This window comes from Octopus bimaculoides, chromosome 4, assembly GCF_046866305.1.
Source record: "Octopus bimaculoides isolate indiv1 chromosome 4, ASM4686630v1, whole genome shotgun sequence".
NCBI lineage: Eukaryota > Metazoa > Mollusca > Cephalopoda > Octopoda > Octopodidae > Octopus > Octopus bimaculoides.
In genome coordinates this window covers 3,998,590-4,023,648 of record NC_142931.1, presented here as the reverse complement: position 1 = coordinate 4,023,648, position 25,059 = coordinate 3,998,590, and the positions used below count along the sequence as shown (strand labels likewise).

At 34.3% G+C, this 25,059-nt stretch overlaps 1 protein-coding gene across 37 annotated transcripts in view; it reads left to right on the top strand.

The window, feature by feature from the left end:
* LOC106881718 (forkhead box protein P4) overlaps positions 1-25,059 on the top strand; it is a 543,812-nt gene that overhangs the window by 182,247 nt on the left and 336,506 nt on the right. For 33 of the 37 annotated variants that reach the window (XM_089350188.1, XM_089350182.1, XM_089350175.1 and 30 more), the window contains one exon: positions 8,984-9,060. The exons of the other annotated variants lie outside the window; for them this stretch is intronic. The gene's annotated coding sequence lies outside the window, so the exon portion shown is untranslated. The remainder of the gene's footprint in view (positions 1-8,983; positions 9,061-25,059) is intronic. 37 annotated transcript variants of the gene reach the window in all.

The window sequence follows — 25,059 nt, the reverse complement described above, 5'->3', positions numbered from 1 at the left end:
TATTATATATATTTACTAAAATCAAATTAAATATTAATGTGAGTTTAAACAATACATTATTAAGACTTCATACATTTGAAATACTCATAGTTTACTGCTCTATAAATGTTCTCTCATCTTTGTTGACCAAAACTAATGGCTGACTTCCTCAACTTCCTCTATATTCTCATAGTTTTAATCTACCAACTTTAATACTTGAATTTAGATATGTTTTTAATCAATTCAAATCATTATTTTCCCTCTTTTAAAATTAAAGATCTAATTGATTTATTATCAAACAAAAAAAAAAGCACTTATTTATAATCTGGTTGATCAAGCAGTAGAAAAATCAATAATTAATAACAACTATTTAAAAAGTTATATTGTTTTAGCTGAAAGTCCTTTAATCTTCTTCAAAATTAAATTGTTTCCTTCAATTTCATTGCACTTTTATTTTAGAATATCTTTAAAAGCTTACATTATATTTCAGTTATATTGCTGTCTCCCTCTAGACTCAACAGATGTTTAAATTCATCAACTAGTAATATTTTACTTTAATATTCCTCCTTAGCTATGAAATCTTCAAAATATTTTCTGTTAATTTTTTTTCCTAAGCTGTAGTCTTTGTCATTTATTTATAAAAAAATATTTCTTTTATCACTAAATCAATGAATGGCATTGTTTTTGTTTATTTCTAAAAACAAGTCTATTTTAGTGCAAAAGTGCTTCAGGCAATTTGGTATAAATAAAAGAATTGGAAGCAACATTACACTGTGTTTGATGGGGAAGCAATGCTTGAGAAGAAAATTATTTGATTTTGTTTGGGTTGGGTTGTAAGGAAAAGTGGTAAAAAGGTGATTTATGTATTGTTGTCTTAATAAAATTAGGTACAAAGATGACTGACAACACGCACAAACATTTTCAAGCCCTTTTTCTCCAGAAAACCCCCAACTGATTGTTAGTTGCTATGGTTAGGCATGCCTGATTCCTTAGACCTGTGGTCAGAGGCATTCCTGTTTTGGGGAGTATCTGGCATTACGTATTTTCTAATGTGCTTCCTTTTGTTTTTTTTTTTAAGTGGTAATGGTAATTTGAAGGGAATTTGGTTGCTTCTTTTCCTAAGCTGAGCAGCCAGGTAAAGGGTCACCTGACTAGTGCAATTAGTATTTTACTTGAATGTTTGGAGAAATTGACATGAAAGGATTCATACAATGGTTCTATGAAAAATTGGCCAAAGTGATGCTGAAAAGCATAGACTTTTTTCTAAAAGCAAGAATCCAAATATTTGAATTTTCATTCAACACTTTAATTATATTGTATTTTAGCTACCCCCTCCACTCTCTCTCTCTCTCTCTCTCTCTCTCACTCTCTCATATATTCTGTATTTTTTTTTTTTTGTCCATTGTCATCTTCCTCATCATAATAGAATATGTCTTCCATGATGGAGTGATCAGGATAGTTTGACAGGATCCAACAGACCAGAGGATTGCTTTGAGCTCTACTGTCTGCTTTGGGATGATTTATACAGCTAGATACCCTTCCAAAAATGCCCACCACTTTACATAATGTACTTGGTGCTTTTTCTTTCATGACACCAGCACTAGTGAGGTTGCCATGTCATTTACAGGGAAAAAATAAAGAGAAAAACGCTCCTTAATTGAGTGGCTGATAGGGATGTGGCTTTATGCCAGGTGTTGAGAAGCTAAAGGATGAAAGAGAGACAAGAACAGGTATCTTGCTATAGAGGAGGTACATGGCTACCCTATCATTCATTGCCTTGTACAGAGGTGGGTAAGAATAGCTGAGAGCAAAACAAAAATGGTAGTGACAAGATGTTAGAGCATACTCTCAAGGTGTAGAAGGGTGAGTATAGGAGAAAATATGGACAGAGGATCAGAATGGAAAGGGGTGGGGGTGAGCAAGTTGATTGGAATTTGAGAGGTGAGTGATGGATGCTTAGAGATGGGTGTAGAGGTGAACATAGTGAATGGAAGTAGAGTGGATGTGTGGTCAGTGGCAATTATTAGTATGGTGGGTGAGAGAGGTAGGGAAGGTGGGGTTGATAAGTGGCAGTAAGAGGAAAGGTGGGCAGTGGCTGAGTAATAAACCTGAAGACAGATTAGAAATAAGGAGAAGGGTAGGAGGGGAGGAGGAGAGAGAGAGGTACAGTGACAGATAGGGATCAGATATATAAGAGAGTAAGGGACAAGTTTGTAGATTGGAGCTTTGAAGCAGATATGAGGGTGCTGCGATAAAAAAATGTGTATGTATATATGATTTATATATATATATACATACATATGTGTGTGTGTGTATATATGAATGTATGTGTGTTATATATATATATATATATATATGTGTGTGTTTATATATACATATAGATATATACTTATTTACAGGTGTACCTATATTTATATATATATGTATGTACTGTGATGTATACACACTCAATATGACTATATAAAACTTTTAGAAGATTTTCTATCCCTCATCAGACTAAGTTTAGTAGGCTGAAACTTCGTAGTCACTGTCACTTCTCTCCTTGAACATATGTATTCTCCTTGTAAAAGGAAAATACATATGTACCAAAAAAAGTGTTGGATTCATTTTTCAGTTTAATATGAAATTGTTTTCATTATAACTTGACATAAAAACACATATTGGATCTTTTTTAAAACGGGGGCCACATTTTTCATTAACGAAACACTTTGAAACTTGGAACACTGGTAGAATGTGTCATATAAAACATCTTTTTCTCTTAGTCTTCTTAAAAAAAAAAAGAAATCCCAAAGTTATTCCATGTTAAAGTTGTCGTATTTCTGTAATTTCAACCAATCACTGACGTCCATTCAGCCGATATACATTAAGTGCCGACTACATAAACAAACGATTCTGAAACAATTCTATCGGTGATAGGGTTAGGGTAAAACAGCAAATTTAAAAAGAAAAAAGCAAATAAAACGAAGAAAAAAAAAGAAAATGAAAAAAGCAAATAAAACGAAGCTATGGCTTAATCAGCCAAAGGAGTAAATGTAAACAACTGAATACTTGTCAGTGATTGGTTGAAATTATTGAAATAAGACAATTTTTTACATGAAATAAATTCGAATACAAAAATATTTTTCTGTTCTATAACACAAAATAGATAAGTATACAAAGTTTGAAAGTCTTTCGGTACCAAAAGCACTACGTAAAACATTAATGAAAAATGTGGCCCCCGTTTTAAAAAAGATCCCACATATTATGTGTGTAGGTACAGGTGTGGCTGTGTAGTAAGAAATTTGCTTCTCGGTGACATAGTTTCAGGTTCAGTCCCGTAATGTGGCATCTGAAATGTTTTTTAGTATCAGGCTTGTGATTAGATTCGCTAGATGGAAACTGAAAGAAGTCCATTATATGTAAGTGTGTGTGTGTGTGTGTGTGTGTGTGTGTGTGTGTGTTACTGTCTCCTTCCCTTGCCTTCTTGTAATAATTGTAAACAAATGTCACCATCATGCAAGTAGTGTCCTTTGTTTCCAGTTTTCTATGAAAACAGGTCTGGTCATGGGGGACATTAACTTACTACAGGTAAGGATTGGTGAAAGGAAAGGCATCCAGCCAGAGAAAATCTATCTCAACAAACTCCATACAACCATGGAAAATTGGATGTTAAATGATGATGATGATGATATATATGCTTATGAGAATAGATAAAATAATAAAAAAATGTGCAGTTACCACTAAAAACAAATGCAACAATTTTATAAAGTAAAATGTGGAGGAGATTCTAGAAAACAGATCCTTTCTCTTCTCCTCTATCATCTGAGTTGAAGGTAAATTACTATTTTTTGAAATTTTAAACAGAAACTACTTTGTTTTATGTCTCCCTCACATTTCCTGAAGAACAAGTCTGTCTCAAAAATATCTTGTCTCCTTTTTAATAACTTTCTAAAAACTCATTTTATTATTCTTGAATGGCTGAAATTTTAAGGACTGGAAAAAAAAAAAAAAAAGACAAGTATCAATCACTCACTTATTTTGATTAAACTGTGCTATATATTATTTTCATATGCAGCTAATACTATAACACTGTGATATACAGCTGTACTATACTATATATTATTGTTATATCCAACTATATTTATTAGAATGCAGTTGAACCAACAGGGTGCAACAAAATGCCACATCTTAGGATATCTATGCAGTCGAAACACATGCCAGACACAGATTTAAAGTGAATGTATTGTATATAATACTGTAATAAACATGGTTTTCACGATGTACAATTCTCCTTTCTTATTTTTTTTTAATGCTTGGTGTGTGTGTGTGTGTGTGTGTGTATGTATATATATATATATATATATATATACAGGCACACACACACTACTGTGATATACAACTATACTATATATTTCTGTAATATATTATTAGTAGATCAGTGATTTACAATAATATAGTAGTCATCATGGTGATTAAAGCAACTCAGCAGCAGTGACTATGTTATGATAATATAGTTCTACACTCCATTATATTATTGTTATACTATAATACTACACTGTATTATTTTAATATGCAACAATAAATGCTATACCACTCTAATATACATATATACTTTGTTACTGTTATACACATCTCTATCATGTTGTTTATTAACCACTATATGTTATCGTTAGTATAAGTTACTTGTTTGTAGTCTTAAGTTCAAATTTCATCCTAGTTAATTTTTGTCTTGTACAAGGTTTGATAGAAACGGACTAGTCAAGTACTGGGGGTCACTTTGAATTGAGTATTCTTCCTGCAGATATGTCACTATTTTTATCATTGGGCAAAGAGTTAGCAAATGGATTAAAGTACTCTGAATTTCCAAGTTCATATCCTAGCCTGAATAAACTCTACTTTATTTTCTGGACATCGCTAAAGTTTGTTTCAAACACTCATGAATTTAGGTTCAATTCCATCATGTGCTACCCTCCCATAAGTGTCTTCCACTTCAGTCTTTGAGAATAGAATATAGTAAATGGATTTATGCTTTATGTTTACAAATATTAATCCGGATGTTTGGTTTTGTTCCTTTCTATTGGAAATGCCACTTAGCAATTTAATAAACTTATTGGTTAAGGTGGTGCTCTAGCATGGCCATGGTTAGATGACTAAGACAAGCCAAACAAGACTATTACCATCTTTTGAGTTGACCATAATTTCCCTGTATTTAATTAAAACAAATTTACTGTTATAAATAACGAGAGGAGGAGGAGGAAAAAGTGGAGGTGAGGTTTTATATACAGTTTTATTCTTTATAAAGTTATTTTTTATAAATTCAATTATATAAGAAGAAAAAATAGACTTATTTCATGTATGAATTAGAATTTTTGATATAAGTAAATATATGAATATGTATTGTGTGTGTGTTTAGAATTTCTTACTTGCATAAATATGAGTTTAACTACGAGACATGTGTTTTTGTATGTCCTTCTAAATATATTTACCTCTCTATGTGTGTGTGTGTGTGTATAATATAATAATGTGTGCGTGTGTGTATTTATATATTTTACAAACACTCAAATTCTTGGTAGCTAATTTTTTTCTCAATAATGTCATGAATATATATAACAACATACATTCATCATCATGTCAATTTACATATATATCTATATATCTCCACATGTACATACATTCATGCATATATATATATGTTTATGCACACACGCATATTTATACCTACATTATATATATATTTATATGTATACACACACTCATATATAAACACATGCACATCCCTTTATATATATATGCGTGTTTGTGTGTGGATATAATAATTAATTTTCTTACTTTATTTATGATATAAACATCTTAGTCTTGTAAATATGTGTCTGTGTTCTGCACACACACACACACACACACACACACACACACACACAGCCCTGTCATTATATATACTCAAGTGTTCTATACATACACAATCAGTGATACTGTTGTCTATAATAAGCTGGAAATTATTAATTATTTTTTACCATTTTATTATTCATAATATGTAAATCATAGAACATATTCCTGATGATATTTTTCTTGTTCATCATTAAATTATTTTTTCAAATTTTGTTGTAATTTTTGACTGTAAAATTATAAAAATATAACAATTTCAGTAGATACAGAAATGTGAAGATATTATAGATTGCTTATGTTCTCTTCTCCACAATATATTTCTATCAAATTTAATCAGTAAGAAGCCTTATTGAAATTTTGATGAGAAATTTCATTATTGTTGTTGATCTTCTTGTTTCTCTATTGTCATCATCATCATTATCAATGTTATCAATGCCATCACTTACACCACTGATGATGATGATGATGATGGTAGTGGTGGAGGCTCAGCTTTAAAATTTACAATTGTTTTTGTTGTGCTAGCATCATACACAGTTAATAATAGTTGTTGTAATAATGTGCTATTTTTATCACATTCTACTTGCTTTTCCTCTGCATTTTTCAATTTTAAATCATACCATCTTCTTACTTTTATTTTATATTTCATTATATTTATTTATTAATTTTTATTTCTGTTGTTTTAAAAATATCACTGCTATACTCAGTGCCATTTTTTCTTCTTCTTCTTCTCCCTTTCTTTTTTCAAGTTCTTTGTGATTTATTTATTTATTTATTATTCAAAACCAATTTCCAATTAGCTTCTTTATCTATATAATTTACTGAATCATTTCAATGTACTTGATGTTCACTTCTAATGAAATTGTTTACCAGAAAAACAATTATCCATTCTGCTAGCTTTTTTATAAAAGTTTAGCCAGGAAGCTATAAAAACTGGTTTATAAGATTGTTGCAGGTTTTGTTTAAATTTGTTCTTTGTACAGACCTCAACCCCAACCCAGTATCATTTATCCCATGCAGTAGACTATGTCCTACCAATGCTCATACAGACACACCCACTCTGTACTCACTTGCTCACTGATGTTTCCTTCTCTTTGTTTGCCTTTAGTTAAATATGTTTTCATGTGTGTACTAGGGTGTGTGTGTGTGTGTGTGTAGCAGGTGTATGTTTGAACTGGTTTAAGCAGTACAGATGATGGTATATTCCCAGTGTATCAAGTCTTTGAACCAGTTTTTTTTTTTTTTTTTATTCCTGGCCGTAACTATTTCATTTACTCTGCTGATGGTGTTGGGATCTGCATGAATGTTGCAACTTCCATAATTCTTTATCCACTGAAGTCAATAAGAACTATCCTCTAGGATCAGGAAAAGATTTATGACACTATGTAAGGTTCTCAAACTTTTCGGTCTATTGCCCTTATAACCCCACCTCCCCTCCAAAATGAAATTCAACCACTCAGCAAAATACAATGGTAATCTTTAAATTTAGTGGAGTGGAGTAAAAAAAAAAAAGGATTGGTGTAATATATACATTCATAAAATCTGCTGTCAAATATTGCCTGCTTTAATCAGTTTTAATGTACAATTTATGAATGTTTCAAATGTTAACGGTGTTCATTGTTAGAAATCAAAGAGAGATAATTTATGTAACAGTGTGTTAACAAAGATATAAAATGTATTTCTAAAACGTTGTTACCTGGTCATTACTCATTAGTTTCTGTGACAAATGTTTATTGCTAGAGAGATGTTGGTAGATTGTATTTTATCATTAATTAATAATGGATTGATTTTGTTGTTGAAAACATTGTAAACTTCCTTTTAAATTTAATCCACTAAACACCAGGAAAAATTACCATTTATGTTTAATCTTACAGTAAGCTTTCTTCTGTCTTTCCTGTGTGTGTGTGTATCATCATCATCGTTTAACATCCGTTTTCCATGCTGGCATGGGTTGGATGGTTTGACTGGCAAGCCAGGAGGCTTCACCAGGCTCCAATCTGATCTAGCAATGTTTCTACAGCTGGATGCCCTTCCTAATGCCAACCACTCTGAGAGTGTAGTGGGTGCCACTGGCATGGGAGCCAATCGAGCTGCACTGGCATCAGCCACATTCGGATGGCATCGACCACATTCAGATGGTGCTTTTTACGTGCCACTGGCACAAGAAGCCAGTCAGGCAGCTCTGGCAGCAACCCACGCATGAATGGTGCTTATTGCATGCCACCAGCACTGGCATTGGCCACAATTACAATTTCCATTTGATTTGATTTGATTTGATTTTGATTTACTTGACTCAATAAGTCTCCTCAAGCATGGAACGTCGCCTGATGATTCAAAGGTACCTTTTAAACGAGCTGGCTATGTGACACTAGTGTAGGCTATGGCTGTGATCTCACTTTCCTTGCTGGGTCTTCTCAGTCACAGCATATTTCCAGAGGTCTCAGTCTTTCGTCATTGCCTCTGTGAGGCCCAATGTTCAAAGGTCATTGCTTCACCACCTATATGTATATATATATATAAAATAGGTAGCTTTCTATATTTCAATTTAATCTATATTTTAATAAGGACCGAATAGTGTAGGATTGTCATTTGCATGTAAAACCTGTTATTTAAAAACTTCAACAGGCACAATTAATTGCAAGAAATTATCAAATACCAAGAACTATTCAGAGAAAATGCGATGAAGTAGTTTAGCATCCTGATGCAGTGGAGGTAAATAATGCTGTAATAAAATTCCTTCTAACTGAAGGACTTTATATTGTTAATGTGATTGGAACAAGACTTGGTGACTGCTTAGAGTGGAGTGAATATCCAGGTGAAAATGTATAATTTTTAATGTTAGTCCACCACATTCATCACCTGTTTAGTGTGTTTTTGTGTTTATTTCATCATACATTTATATATAACTAAATCCACTTTGAACTATTGAAAACCTTGGAAATGAAAGTAAAAATGTGTTGCTCCAGATATTCTTACACTCTTTTATATTTGGACAATGAGCTTACCTTCTTCAGGTCAATCAATTCTTGTCTGTATTTTTTGTCTTCAACATAGAGTGAAAGAAACAAACCAGTTCAGATCATAATGTTAAGATATTGATGAGTTGATTGTTATCTGAAATAATTTCATCTGCTTCTTATTGTAGCCGTGACTGGAGAAATACTGAAAATTACCATGGCTAAAGAAGATTTATATCGACCAATCTTTACTTGAAATTCTAAAGTAAGCATTTCAGCTTCTATGTTGTTTTCCTTTTAATCACTTCTGTGCTTTATTAAAATTATAAATTGTCTGTTAAATGAAACAGGTGATATATGTATATAGTCATAGTTCATTATCTTCATGATTCTTTCTTATCATTGAAGAACTCTACAACTGAATCAAAAAATTCACCATCCTACGATGTCTCCTCAGGATAACTACCTTCTGTTTGCAAAAGAAACTGTTTGCAACATCTTTCATTAGTTTTACATCTTAATGCAACAAATGGAAACTGTGTGGATTTCTTTGCTTTTTCTTGCGAATAGACTTGATACATGCAAAGCATTTGAGGTGTTTTTTCTGACATATATTGAGAACTTTTCACGCTAGGAAAACTGAAAAATCTTGTTTGTTACCTACCAATTGTATTTCCTGAAGTTTTGGAAGTAATTTCAATAAGAATATTAAAGAAAATTGTAAATTTTTTAAAACAATGCTTTAAATAAAAAAAAAAAAAATGTTTCAATTTTTGAGATATTTGGCAAAGAGAAATTCCTCAACAATATACTGCAGTATTTTACATAAGCCATGACAGTATTAAAACATCTAAATATTGACTTTTCTGACTGGATACAAAAACTGAAATTGCTGACGTTATGAATTTACTATCTTACCAATATACTTGGCCATCTCATCAGTATGAGTTCCTTTAGAACTAGTAGTAGTAGTAGTAGTAGTAATAATAATAATAATAATAATAATAATAATAATAATAATAATAATGGTTTCAAATTTTGCCACAAGGGCAGCAATTTCTTGGGAAGGAATGAGTTGATTACATCGACCCCAGCTTTCAACTGGTCCTTATTTTTATTGACCCCGAAAGGATGAAAGGTAAAGTCAACCTCAACGGAATTTGAATGTAGCGACAGGTTAATGTAGCGACAGCCAAGCATTTCATCCAGTACGCTAACGATTCTGCCAACTCTCGACCTTAATAATAATAATAATAATAATAATAACAATAATATTCAGCTGCATGTGACATTCTATATATTGCTATGTTAAATGGCATATTTTAAGTGGTCTTCATTCTTGCTCCAATGAGATGGTCAGTTGTTAAATGATATTGAAGTCTGATGTTTTCCAAACCTTTCATTGTCTTCAAAAATTAAATATCTTTTTCTTTTTTTCTCTCATCCCAATCCATCTTCTCAAAGACTTCATAACAAACACACAAGTATCGTCTTACTAGTGACCATAGAAATAAAAATATATTTTAAAAACTTCAGTGAATATTACAAACATTTTTCTTCTTCACATCAAGGCCCAATACACTGAATAGTTAATGAGTTTTGAATCCCAATTCATTATAATATAAAATAGAAGTGGAAGTCAAAAATTATCTGCACTTTTGCCCAAACATTCTTTAGGATGGTTGCACGGTCTTCAGTAGTTTGCATACTACAAGGTGGTACTTTTGTGATTGCATAACAAAGGTTTAGCCTTGATTGCTCCACTGGCACTGTGCAATTAATAGGAACAGTGGTCATTGATCCGATCTCTCTGGTCTGAAAGTGTGTCACGGGTTGAAAGTCATCACAAGCTTTCAGTACTATACGAGGACAGTGCAGAAGTGTGTATGAGTAGATTGAGATGTTTAAAAATGGCTGAACAAAGGTGAAGCAAAAAGTGGGAGCCAGATGCCCATCAACCTCCACCACTGATTTGAAGATTCAACAAGCTTAAGAGATGGTTCTGGCAAAGTAACCAGTGACCATTGATGAGGTGGCATGTTCTCTGCAAATTAGTCATGGTTCTGCATATGAAATCATCCTCGACAAGCTTCACTTCTGTAAAGTCTGCGAGATGGGTGCCAAGAGAGCTTACTAGAGTGTATAAATGCAATTGTGTGGAAATGTGTCACTGCTTACTTGAGTGCTACAACAGTGAGAGTGAAGCATTTTTGGAGAGAATAGTCATGGGAGATGAGACCTAAGTCCACTACTTTGAGCCAGAATCCAAAAGGTAAAGAATGGAGTGGAAACACTTGATATTGTCAGTGAAAAAGAAATTCAAGTCTCTACCTCCTGAAGGAAAAGTGATGCTGTTTTTCAGGATGCAAAAGGGCTTATACTGGAAAATATTATCAGGAAAAGGGATCAAGGTATGGTGAAATGCTGGCCAACAAGCTGAAACAGCAATTTGCACCAAACACCAAAGTCTATTGTGAAAGCGAGTGTTATTGTTGCATGATAATGTACACTCACATACGGCTGCTGCCCACACTGTTGAAACCATTAAAAAATTGGGTTTCACATGGCTGGAATACTCTGCAAACAGTCTAGATCTTGCCCCTTCTGACTATCACCTCTTTAGACTGCTCAACCATTCTTTACCAAGTCATTGATTTGCTGTGGACAATGAAGTGGGAAGCTGTGTGCGTCCAGCTGAAGTGCTCTGATGGAATAAGCAACCTTGCTGGGAGAATTGCATTGAAAAGCAAGAGACGATGTTGAGAAAGGATGTAATTGTTCAACTCTTGCTTTTGTTTTAATAAATTACAAACAAGAATGCATATAATTTTTGACTATAATATAAATACAACAGAAAGTTGTAATGATTTACAATGTAAGAATTATAATTATGGAAGAAGACTGATTAACCACTTTCTTTAGCTTTTCATTTGGGTTACCAAGTTGCAAACCCATACCAGCATGGAAAACAAGACATTAAATGATGATAACGATGGCTCTCTCTCTCACACACACACACACACAGAGGGGCAATAGTTGTGCATTTCTACATTTCTTTTTAAGCTGTGAGCAGACAAATTATCAACACTCTCAACTACATACTCCTGAAAAACAAATGTACATTGATACAAAACTGTTAAGTTTGTTGGAAATGAACAAAAGAAATGAAACCCCAAAATAGTCAGAATGAGGGGAAAAGAGTGTTGGTTAGGTCTCTGTTTATGTGTATTTACTAATTAGTCAGCAACCATAATAAAATACACAAAACTAATTTCACATACATACAAACCTGCTAATACACTCAGACTCATACACACACACAGATATTGGGAGATTTCCCTGGGAAAAGTACAATGAGAAATCAGCAACTAAAACACATTACAATGAGTTTATGGATTTTGACTTATCTCATAACTGGGGACTTGAATTTCAACTTGTCATCATCTGGTGTCACTTGTGAGAAGAACCCTAGAAAATAAACTAGTTTGGGTATTAAATTTATAGGCTTTTTTGTAAAAAAAAAAAATGTGTTTTATGACTGGAATAAATTATGGAAGTGTTTTTCACGATGTTCATGTTGTAATGGCATGAGAAATTTTCCAAATTCTGAAACCGTTCTCTGCAACATCTAATACCGCCATGACATGAGAAAACGGTTCTGGCTTTGGCAGATTTCTTTTTGCCATAGATCACCTGTGAATAACTATTGAAATTAAACTTTTCCATTCTTGAATTTTGTGGACTTCTTAGAATTTTATTCATGACCTATTGATCCCCACCTAGTTTGAATACGTTCTCTGTACAGCCCCATTAACCCTCAGGGGTTTATAACAACTGTTTTAGGAATCTCTACAGTTTGAGATAACATAATTTTAGGATCAACAAAAGTTAGCATTTATAGTAATCTGGTGAAATCCTGCTACATTTGATTGTCTAGTTGATCACCTAGCAACATCACAACAATAAATGTCTTAAACAGTGTTGTGTGTACGTGCGTTACAACTGATGTAAGAACTTACATAAACTGGTGGAGTTTATACTAGTAATCTTACTGGAAAATATACACTGTGTTCTGCTACACATGCTTGGTGTTGTTTGTAGCACTATATTACACAGTAATGGTGCTGTGTTGCCATACTATGTAATAGTAGTGTGTTCCACCATATAACAACACATGACTAGTGTTGTGTTGCTACCTGACTATTTGCTTCATAACTGACTGGCATCTACAGTTGGATATCTTCATAACTAAGCAGCAATTTATGTAGACAAAAGACTAAGACCAATGTGTTTTGAAACTACAAATATACATCATATTTATATAAACAGCTCACTAATCATGTTAGCTGGCATCTTCAATGGAATTCAGCTATGGGTAATGTCTTCCATTCTTGCTAACATAAAGCTGTAGCAAGCACACACACACACACACACACACACACACACACACACACACACATGCATGCATGTGTGTGTGCTTGTGTATATTAAATGTAAACAGAAAATATACAAAAAAAAAAATGATAAATGAAAAAGAAAAGAAATCAAACATCTGGTCACACCTGGCACATGGTATTCCTTGTTTTGTATCCTTCCTATGTCTGTGTTTAGATTTAATATATACAAATTTATTCTTTGAACAATCCTGGCTTAATCATAAATTAATTGGTTTGTGTATTTCTGTGTGTGTGTGTGTGTGTGTGTGTGTATGTGTGTAATATTTTTCTTAAAGTATTTCTTAAACTATATTTATTTGTTGCATCCAAAGTGTTTCAGACTTAGATTCTTGTTTGCAGCTTTGGAAGAGATCGGTTTTGCTTCTTCTGCATGTTAAACACTTCACTGGGGAAAGGAGAATTTTAGAGAAGCAATTTAACTTATGCAAATGGTCATATTTGTAATGTCACCTGGCCTATAATATTATTTTCAACTCTCCATAATAATTTCTCTGTACAAAACTAAAACTGTAAAGCATGTTCTTCTCAAATGTTGGAAAAAGTAAAGATTAAAAAAGAATTTATAAAGATGACACAATTAAATACTTAAAGGGAATTGTGGAAATTAGTGTTATGAATATATAGTTTAACACTTGTTAAAAGTTAAGGAATGTCTCTGACAAACAAAGATAACTACTGGTAAATTCATTATATATATATATATATATATATATATATATATATATATATATATATATATATATATATATCATCATCATTCTCATTATTTAGTATATCATCATCATCATCGTTTAACGTCTGCTTTCCATGCTGAAATGGGTTGGACGGTTCGACTGGGGTCTGCGAAGCCAGGAGGCTGCACCAGGCTCCATTTTGATCTGGCAGTGTTTCTACAGCAGGATGCCCTTCCTAACGCCAACCACTCCGAGAGTGTGGTGGGTGCTTTTTACATGTCACCAGCATGGGCGAGAGGAGGTTGGCAACAACCATGATCGGTTGGTGCTTTTTATGTGCCACTGGCATAGAAGCCAGCGAAGGCAGCACTGGCATCAGTCACATTATATATATATATCTCTATATATATATATATAGATATATAGATATAGATATAGATATATATATATATATATGAGAGAGAGAGAGAGAGAGAGAGAGAGAGAGAGGGAGAGAGAGAGAGAGATAGCTGCTGCTGCTAAATATGTATAATACAAATATAGCCATTGATAAATATGTATGATATGTAACTACGACAAATTTGCTGTGATATATATATCTGCGTAGTCATTGATATATATGTATAAAATATATAGCTACTGATAAATATGTCTTTTAAACAGTGACTAATAAATATGTATTAGATCATCATCATCATCATCGTTTAACGTCCACTTTCCATGCTAGCATGGGTTGAACGATTTTACTGAGGACTGGTGAACCAGATGGCTACACCAGGCTCCAATCTGATTTGGCAGAGTTTCTACAGCTGGATGCCCTTCCTAACGGCAACCACTCCGAGAGTGTAGTGGGTGCTTGATATATATATATATATATATATATGTATGTATGTGTGTTTATATGTATGTGTGTGTGTGTTTATATGCAGTTAAGTATACGTTTGGTCATAGAGTGACCAATGGTTTCACATCCATAAAGTGATTGCTTAGCCCTATGGTTGATTTGTCAGACTCTAATGGCGAAGGCCATATACCTCTTCAAACTTTGGAGGTCGAAATTTGTTACAGTCAGTTAATAAGCAAAAAATAATCAATCCAGGTCAGTGAGGTTGCTTCACAAGCTAAAAGCAAGTTAAGGATGGAGTTCCCCTTTCGCCATTTTAGCCCATATGGACTGGTCTAAGGGTGATAACCCGCCATCACTGACCCAGATGGCTCAAATTTAGGAGTGGCTGTGTGGTAAGAAGTTTGCTTCCCAACCACATAGTCCCAGATTCAGTCCCATTGCATGGAACCTTTGGGCAAGGGTCTTCTAGTATAGCCTTGGGCCATCCAAAGCCTTGTGAGTGGATTTGGTAGATGGAAACTGAAAGAAGCCCGTTGTATATATATGTGTGTGTGTGTGTGTGTCTGTGTTTACGTCCCCGTGACTTAGTGGTTTGGCAATAAGAGCCCAATAGTATAAGTACTAGGCTTACAAAGAATAAGTCCTGCGGTCGATTTGTTTGACTAAAGGCAGTGCTCCAGCATGGCCCCAGTCAACCGACTGAAACAAGTAAAAGAATATCCATTCACAGAAATTCATATAAAGTAGATAGTAACCTATGTCCATACTGCCTTGTTATGCATTCCCCAATTCTCATCTACTTACTGAACCCTCTTCCCCATGTGTTGGGTGTTGTCCCTCCACAAATACTGCCCTGTCAAGCATTCTCCACATCTCATCTCCCTCCCTACCCCTTCCATCCTTCCATGTCACATATTACATGCTTCCCCCTACCACCATCCCTTATTTTCATTAAATGTCCCTTCCCATCCTTCCCTCCTCCTCTGCCCTGCTTTTATTAACAACACTTTGCATATCAGCTATCATTCCCAGCACCCACTCACTATAGATGACCCTTATGCACCTGTAATTTTCACTCCCCATTGCTCCTCCTCCCTGAGTCACTCCTTCCTCTCTCATCTTGCCCTCCGCCCATTCTCTTATATCTCACCAAGCTGCACCTTTGTTCTCATTCTTCACGCACTACATTTACCTCTATCCCCATATCTATATCTATATCTATATATATATATATATATATATATATATATACCGGAGTAAGCACATAAAATGTGCAACAAGGTGGAAAAAAGAGTACTCAAATACCAGAGGTAGAGTAATATGCTTTATTTAAAAGCAGCAGAAATATAACAAAAGACTGTTACTCTGAGTTTCACGTTCCCGTTCATCGGACAGTTTTGTTAGAAATAAAGTATATATATATCTATCTATCTATCTATCTATCTATCTATATATATATATATATATATATATATATATATATATATATATAGGAAAAATGTTAACACAACCCCACTATTTACTGACTTATATATATATATATATATATATATAAACAAATGCACACACTTGTACACATGCATATATTCATGTATATCTCCTACATGTATGTGAATGTGATTATACATATAGATATATGTATGTAGGTTGGTAGCTGTATATGTTTGTCTGCAGATGTGTGTGTGTGTGTGTGTAAATGAGTATGAATAAGTATTTATGAGAAACTTGCAGCAAGCCAACTGCTGTGAAAAGCTGAAATGCATGAATGGGTAAAACAAATGACAAACCACCTGACAGGACAGGAAGACAACAATGCGTGCGCGCCGCGTGTGTGTTTGTGTAAGTATGTAAGTATGTATGTATGTATGTGTGAAGAGGTTTGAGATCAACCTTGACACCTGGGAAATGCAAGCACAAGACCATCCTGTCTGGCAAAGCTGCACCAACCGAGGTGCCACGTCTTGTGAACAGAACAGAATTGCAGGGGCACAAAGACAATGCAAAATGCACAAGATGTAGGAGTGGGTGTGTGGTAAGTAGCTTGCTTATGAACTGCATGATTCCGTCTGGGTTCAGTCCCACTGCGTGGCACCTTGGGCAAGTGTCTTCTACTATAGCCTCGGGCCAACCAAAGCCTTGTGAATGGATTTGGTAGACGAAAACTGAAAGAAGCCTGTCGTATATATATATATATATATATATATATATATGTGTGTGTGTGTATATGTTTGTGTGTCTGTGTTTGTCTCCCCAACGTTGCTTGACAACTGATGCTAGTGTATTTATGTCCCCCGTAACTTAGTGGTTCGGCAAAAGAGACCAATAGGATAAGTACTAGGCTTACAAAGAATAAGTCCTGGGGTCGATTTGCTTGACTAAAGGCATGGCCTCAATCAAATGACTGAAACAAGTAAAAGAGTAAGTCCAGAGCTAGCTCTTTGCCTTCAGTCACAGCAGACCACCAGTTCCTGATCTGCAGCAGAGCCTACCGAGCATGCATTGGTTTGATTGGTCACAGCTGGACACATTGTACCCCCCTTTCCCCATGTGATATCCTTGGTCATCATTGATAATGATGGACAAACTAACAATAACAATGTATGTAAGTGTATATGCATTCACAGATGCAGAAATGTGTCCACTAATGTGAAAGTCCAACACAGCACACTGCAAAGACACTGACCATCCTTTACAAAAATGCACCACACCACCATTATTATTCCAGCTGAAATTACTCTTACTCATTGAATATATATATACATCATAAGAACAGGAACAAAACACTATGATACAAATACAAAGCAATAGAGTAAGTGGGTGGGGGTGTTCACATTGACATCAATAAGACTAATGAAAGAACTTTGACAAATCAATTTATTAATCAATGAACTAATTATCTAATTAACCGATAACATAATTCAAGTGAATTACAGCCAGTGCTTGTGTTTTATTAGTAGTGTAATAATGTATGTAATTAACAGATTTAAAGAAAAAAAAAATTTCTTTACTCTAAACAGGTTATGATGATTAATGATTATAATTCTTTATAGGGAAGTGTTAGAGTGAAGTTTTCTCATTAGGTCAGTGAAATTAATACCAGTAATATCATCATCATCATCATCATCATCATCAAAGTTCATTTTCCATGTTGGCATGGGATGGATGGGTTGACAAGAGCTGCTAAGCCAGAGGGCTGCATCAGGCTCCAATCATCTGTTTTGGCATGGCTTCTACAGCTGGATGCCCTTTATAATGCAAACTGCTTTACAGATTGTACTGGGTGATTTTTATGTTGAATTAAATATAGATTTCCTAAAAATCAGCCTTGTGGTGGTGGTGGTGGTGGTGGTGGGGGCATTAAAAAAACATGACAAAGGAAATGATTTCACCAATGAGGGCAAAATTTATGCATTGGCATCATCATCATTTCCATCATCAGTATCACCACTGCCATCATTACCTTCACCACCACAACCACCATCATCACTACCATCACCACTATCATCAATGTGATCAGCACTGACATTATCGTCATCATTTCTCTCTATCTGTGTATCTGACTCTCTTTTTCTTATGCTTTTCTCTCCTCTCTCTCTCTCTCTCTCCATATATATACATACACACACACTTAGCACACTCTCTCTCACTCTCTGTCTATGTATATCTCTTGTGTATGCTACTCACCATCTCTCATGTGAAATGTAAATCAACCAGAGGAGACAAGTACACCTGTCTTATATCTTTTTTGTCTATTTGTCTCTTTCTCTCTCTCTCTCATATATATATATATATATTACCACACTCTGTCTCACTCTTTCTCTGTATGTGTGTGTGTACATATATTACGCTAAGTGTATGTTTTTGTATATATGTGTGCAAGGAATTTCATTAGGACAAGAGTCAAAAGACCCTCACAAAGAATCAGGAGGGAGTTCAGGAGTCACCCGAACAGAGAAGGAATAGACTTGATGATATGCAAACACAATGCTCCGTCGCACAGTCTCAAGAGACACCTGAACATAGAGTGCATTACATTATTTACATTATTTACATTTGATGGATATTTGTCCTCATCTTGTTTGTTGTTAGCACAACGTTTTGGCTGATATACCTTCCAAGCTTTCATCAGGTGTCTTGGGGAAATTTCGAACCTGGGTTCTCATTCCTAAGGTATTTTTCAATGTTATTATTATCATTATTCAGGTCACTGCTTGGAATCAAACTCAGAATCTTGGGGTTAGTAGCCCATGCTCTTAACCACTATGCCATATGCCCATGGGCATATCAGCTGAAATGTTGTGTTAACAACAAGCAAGATGAGGACAAATATCTGTCAAATGTAAATAATGCACATAACTCCTCATCTCTTAAATATAGAACTGTATAGGCTGCATTGATTAGACAAGTGCACAAGATCCTCCATCACACTGACTCGAGAGATGATGTCCCATTTCAGTTCAGATGAATTCAATTTCCAGTTTGTCTTAGTTTTGCTATGACCATCAACATATCGCAAGCACAGACATTTTCTGTTGAACATTCAATGTAAAGCTCACTATTGGTGAAGCCCTGCTTCACCCATAGTCATCTTTACAGTTTAACTGGCTTTGAAAAAAAGCTTCATAATATGAACAGTGTCATCTATTGAAAAAATATATCCACGATATTTAGGTTTGTTGAAATATGATAGTCTGTTCTTTGTCTTCCAGTTATTTTCTTTGTTTTCTATGTTTTCTTAATGAGAAAAGTATCTTTATTTCAATTAATTTAATTGAAGCACTTATTCCTATTTGATTTATAATTGATAATGACATTGTGTGTGAGAAACTTTTTCTATTGCTGGCACAATATTTTACCTGCCATAATCAAACATTACACAGATGCAACAGACATGTTGTTTCCTATTCATTATTAGAATTAGGAAACACATTAAACCTCACAGAACTTTGGATTAGAAAATGTGTTAAATATCACTGAACTTATGCTAACTGAGGGAAAAAAGAAACTGTAAAAAAAATATGCAAATGAAAACATTTCTTCAAAGTCAATTTCCACAGTATTTACTGAAAATATTATTACATATGTCTCTGGAAAATATGTTGTAGAGTTTATTTTAAATAATGTTGTGAAGATATACAATTTCTATTAAATTTTACCAAGAAGCATTATTTGTTGAATGCACCTTTTTCCCTATGATGGCAGAATAAGTTATAAAGATGTACAAAATATTATTTCTATCTTTTGATCTATCTATGTGATATCATTTACTGAGATAAGATATATTTTATCAAAAAGTCTTTTTTCGTTTCTTCACTCTTTTCCTTTTTACTGTATATACACATTAATATTTTTTAAGTATACAAAATTATTACGGTACCTTATTGTAAGAACATAATGCATTGCTTCCAGAGCAGAGTGCAGCTGTTGCAACCATTTTAAAGTGGCTGCTTGTTGACTGCTCTTATTTATCAATAGCTTTTTATTTATTTATTTGTTGTTGGTTTTATATTTCTGTACAATGTAGCATACTGAACTGGAAAGTATTTATAACTGAAAGGGACCTTCAAGTTATTAAAGGGGCTGTAAACTATTACAGGGGGCCATAAACTATTCACTGCCCCATTTTGTTATAGAAATACTGGAGTTGGTAATAATGATAATCCTTTCTACTATAGGTACAAGGCCTGGATTTTTGTGGGGAGGGGGACAATCGATGACATTAACCCCAGTACTTGACCGGTACTTAATTTATCGATCCTGAAAGTATGAACGGCACCTTGGTGGAATTTGAACTCAGAACATAGCGATGGGCGAAATACCACTAAGCATTTTTCCCAGTGTGCTAACAATTCTGCTAGCTCACCACCTCAGTTATAATAATAATAATGATAATAATAATAATAATAATAATAATAATAATGGTGATTCTTTCAATTTACCACAAGGCAGAGTTTTGAGAGGTGGGGCAAGTTGATTACATCAACCCTGGTACCTGACTGGTTCTTTATTTTATCAGTCCTAAAAAGTTGAAAGCAAAGTTGAGTGGGGTTTGAACTCAAAGTGTTAAGAGGTGGAAGGATGGAAGAAAAGCCATTACCTATTTTGTCTGATGCCCTGACATTTCTACAGCTGAGGAAGGGGGGGGGGAAGATTTCCATTGGTTTCAGAAAATTTCAAGTCAAGAAATGATCCATGGCACTTAAAGAAGAATGCATAAGAATATTTGAAAAAACCTGAGGAATTTCTGAAATAATATTGAAAATTTGGTTTTTTCTCAGCAAGTCAGTCAGTTTAACCCTTTGTTACCGAATTTCTATTGAAGTACGTTACTTTTGTTTCAACTAATCTTGAAAATAATGAGGTATTTTGTAAAATAAATCTGTCACGATCAGGCTGGTGCTTGGAACATGACTTAACATGAAATTTTGATGGAAGGTTTCCATTTAGATCACTTAAAGGCAGGAAGATTCTATCATGGAATCAGAAGCGGTCTCATGCAGGTTGCTATTAAAAGAGAGAATCATTTTGTTTGATTTCTCTTAGACAATGGTTTTGGTGTTAAAGCCTCTGTCATCTCTGACATCATTGTTTCAGTATTTAATAGGTCTGGAGGAATGCAGGTATGAGTAGCATATGGGAATTGGTATTAAGGAAGGATAGGAGAATATTAGATTTATAAGCCCTAAAATTCATTCCATAATTGCCCACAGGCATATGGCATAGTGGTTAAGAGCATGGGCTACTAACCCTAAGATTTCGAGTTTGATTCCAAGCAGTGACCTGAATAATAATAATAATAATAATAATAATAATAATAATAATAATAATAATAACAGCAACATTGAAAAATACCTTAGGAATGAGAACCCAGGTTCGAAATTTCCCAAGGGTATATCAGCTGAAACATTGTTAACAACAAACAAGATGAGGACAGATATCCATCAAATGTAAATAATGTAGAATTACATTGCCCAGTTACTCTCATACCCAAGCTCTCTCTCTCTTTGATTGCACATAACAATGAAAGAGAAGAGAATCTTGTTCTAGGAGAATGAAAGAGGACATTGGGCTGGTTGTCCTGTTCTCATGTAAATAACAACAAATAAGAGTATAAGCAACAGAAACGACTTGAGAGAGAGGGGGAGAGAGGGTACATATTGTGTATGTAACAAAGGATGATGATGATGATGATGATGTAATTAGAGTAGGAAGTAGTGAGATCCATCATGAAATACAGTCTTTCTGATGCTCAAACAGTTCCTTAGAAGTAGTGGATAGCTTTATTTTCTAAATGTTCTAATCAGCAATGGAGCCAGGTATTGTGAATGCATAGCAGCCATAGAGAAAAGGCAGTGTGATAACTTGAGGAGGCAGCTATGTCTACGGTAGCAAAGGGTGCTTCTGTCTAAGGAAAACTGTGGTGTCTGCGTACAAAGTGCAATATGGTGGCAGGACATGGCCATTGTAAAAGGTGGGAACAAATGCAGCCAACATGCTGCACTGGGTGTTTAATGCTGGTGTGCATCAACGATTGAACATGAATGAGTTAAGGGGGGAAACTGGGTAGAAGAGGAAATAGATATGGTGTGAAGACTGAGCAGGTATTAGCCAGTGATGTGGAACAGAGATTGAAAGTGAATGAAATGGAGGAAAGTTATGGAAGAAAGAGAAACGGAAAGATTTGCTGACGAATGATGTGAGGAAGTTTAGTAAGGATAAGACACCACAACAACTGGTAAAAGACGGATGAGGAAACAGGTTTGCTTTTGTCATGCAAGCAAGGAAAAATAGATGTAGAAACAATGCTGATAATGCTGTTGTTGCAACTGGCAGTATAAAGAATCCTATGCTGTGAAGTCAACTACTTCGACCTTAAACGTCTGAAGGGAGGACCTCCAAAGTTTATGGTCACCACCACTCCTCTATGAACAAAAGTTATTTGGAAGTCACATAGATTGAAACCGTATAAAAGTCTATATATGTTTGATTTCATTATCTCTGCTTAAGTCAGTGATTTGGCTTGGGATTGTGTTTATCTTCTTTGATAAAAACTTACATATATTATCTGTTTGATCTGATTTTCAGGTTACATTTAGCTGCATATGTAGCATTAAAGCTATGACTAAAAACCTAATAAAATATTAATATATTATTTGTTTTTGTGTAGTTATGCGATTATAGCAATATATGTGTGATCAGCTAAACTGTTTATATACAGGTTTCTCTATCTAATGCAATTATTATTTTATGGCTCCTATCTCTAGTTTCTGCTTCTTGTGAATGTTAGTGTGGTAAATAACACTTTTATAAATGTCATATCTAAATCTACTGATTTTCAACATCATTATAGTTTTAGCATTCATTTCTCCATACAGTTATAGATTAAACAAGTTTCTACTGGAGCATCTCATTCTGTGAGGCCCAAAGATTATTATACCATCTTTGCAATAAATGAAACTTTCTCTTTTTAACATAGAATACTCCTTTCAAAGCTTTTATGATACACACACACGCACACACACACACATGGATACAGATGCACATGCATGTACGGATAGGAATACATACCACAGAAAGACAAAATGGAATCAGCAGAGCAAGAGGAGACACATGGGATAAAGAGTCACTGAAGAGGTGACAGGATGTGTGACGAAGGAACTTTGACAAACTATAATAATAATAATAATAATAATAATAATAAAGCTGAAATGACGGTCAAATATATTGTTCATGTAGTTCTATATTTAAGAGATGAGAAATTATTTACATTATTTACATTTGACAGATATTTGTCCTCATCTTGCCTGTTGTTAACACAATTAACACAACATTTCAACTGATATACCTTCCAACCTTCATCAGGTGCCTTGGGGAAATTTTGAACTTGGGTTCTCATTCCTAAGGTATTTTTTTATGCTGTTATTATTATTATTATTATTATTATTATTATTATTATTATTATTATCATTATACCTTAGGAATGAGAACCCAGGTTTGAAATTTCCCCTGGAGGGTATATCAGCCAAAATGTTATGTTAACAACAAACAAGATGAGGACAAGTATCCGTCAAATGTAAATAATGTAAATGATGTAAATAATGTATATAGTTCATGTGTTTAATTGGCAAAATATGACCATCCGCAAGTATGACAATAATTTAATTTGAAAAGTCATCTTTTCATCTCCCTGTTTATTAATGATTAATACAAATATACTACACATTTTCTTTTTGCTTCACTTGTTAGACTATTACAAGAGCTTAGAATTAATTGTAAGAGAAAAATATTGTCTGCTTTAATGATAGAAACACTGAAAATATTTCTGCTGCTGTTCTTATGTTTTGCATAAAAATTGTCATCCACAAGGATTACGAAACAAGTCTTTTAAAAGATTCCTTGCTCTTGAGTGTGCTTAATCATCCATCTTCAATCAGAACAGAACAACTGCCATCAGTTTGTTCTTCTGCCAACTTGAGATGCTACATACACTGTTAACCCTATCCAAAGTATTTGAACCCTGAGATGACAGAAATGACCTAGAACATTCTTTCCTGATGTTAGTGTTACAGCATGATCCAACTAAGCAACAGGTTGTACTGGGTTACATGTTACCTGTAACACAAGAGCAACCCAAGTTATATATATATATATATATATATATATATATAACTTTTATAAGGAATATTCTAAAAGAATATGTAACTGAACTTATATTGAGTGCTCTATTATTTTGAGCAAAATAATAGAACACACACACACACACACACACACACACACACACACACATATATATATATATATAATATTAGTGAAGTCCTGTTACTTGTATGATCAGGAGCGTCAGTTCAGTCTGTTTATGTTGCTTGGTTTTCCTAGTTGGATCCTGTGTATTGTGTTTTCTTCTCTAAGATCCAGCTGGGGTCGATGGTCCATGTTGGTTGGCCAGATGCCTGAGAATCATGGTGAATGACGAAGTATCTCGTTGAGAGGGAAACTGAGTGGGACTCTACTTGAAGGGTTTCCCAGGACAACCTGAACAAATATAGAGAAATGATGGATGCAGCAACATGCTACAATGGCACAAGCTCCCATACCTAACCTAAAGTCAAAGTTATGTATAAACCATAGGTGTACAGGTGAAATACTATGAACTAGTGAAGTGAGGCTGGTGATAGTTTCATTGACCACAAATGCTATTTTACTTTTTGGAAGGCAATAATAGTGGGGGGAAATGATTTAGAATGGGAATGATATAAAACATACAACATAGGAAAAATTGTACCTAA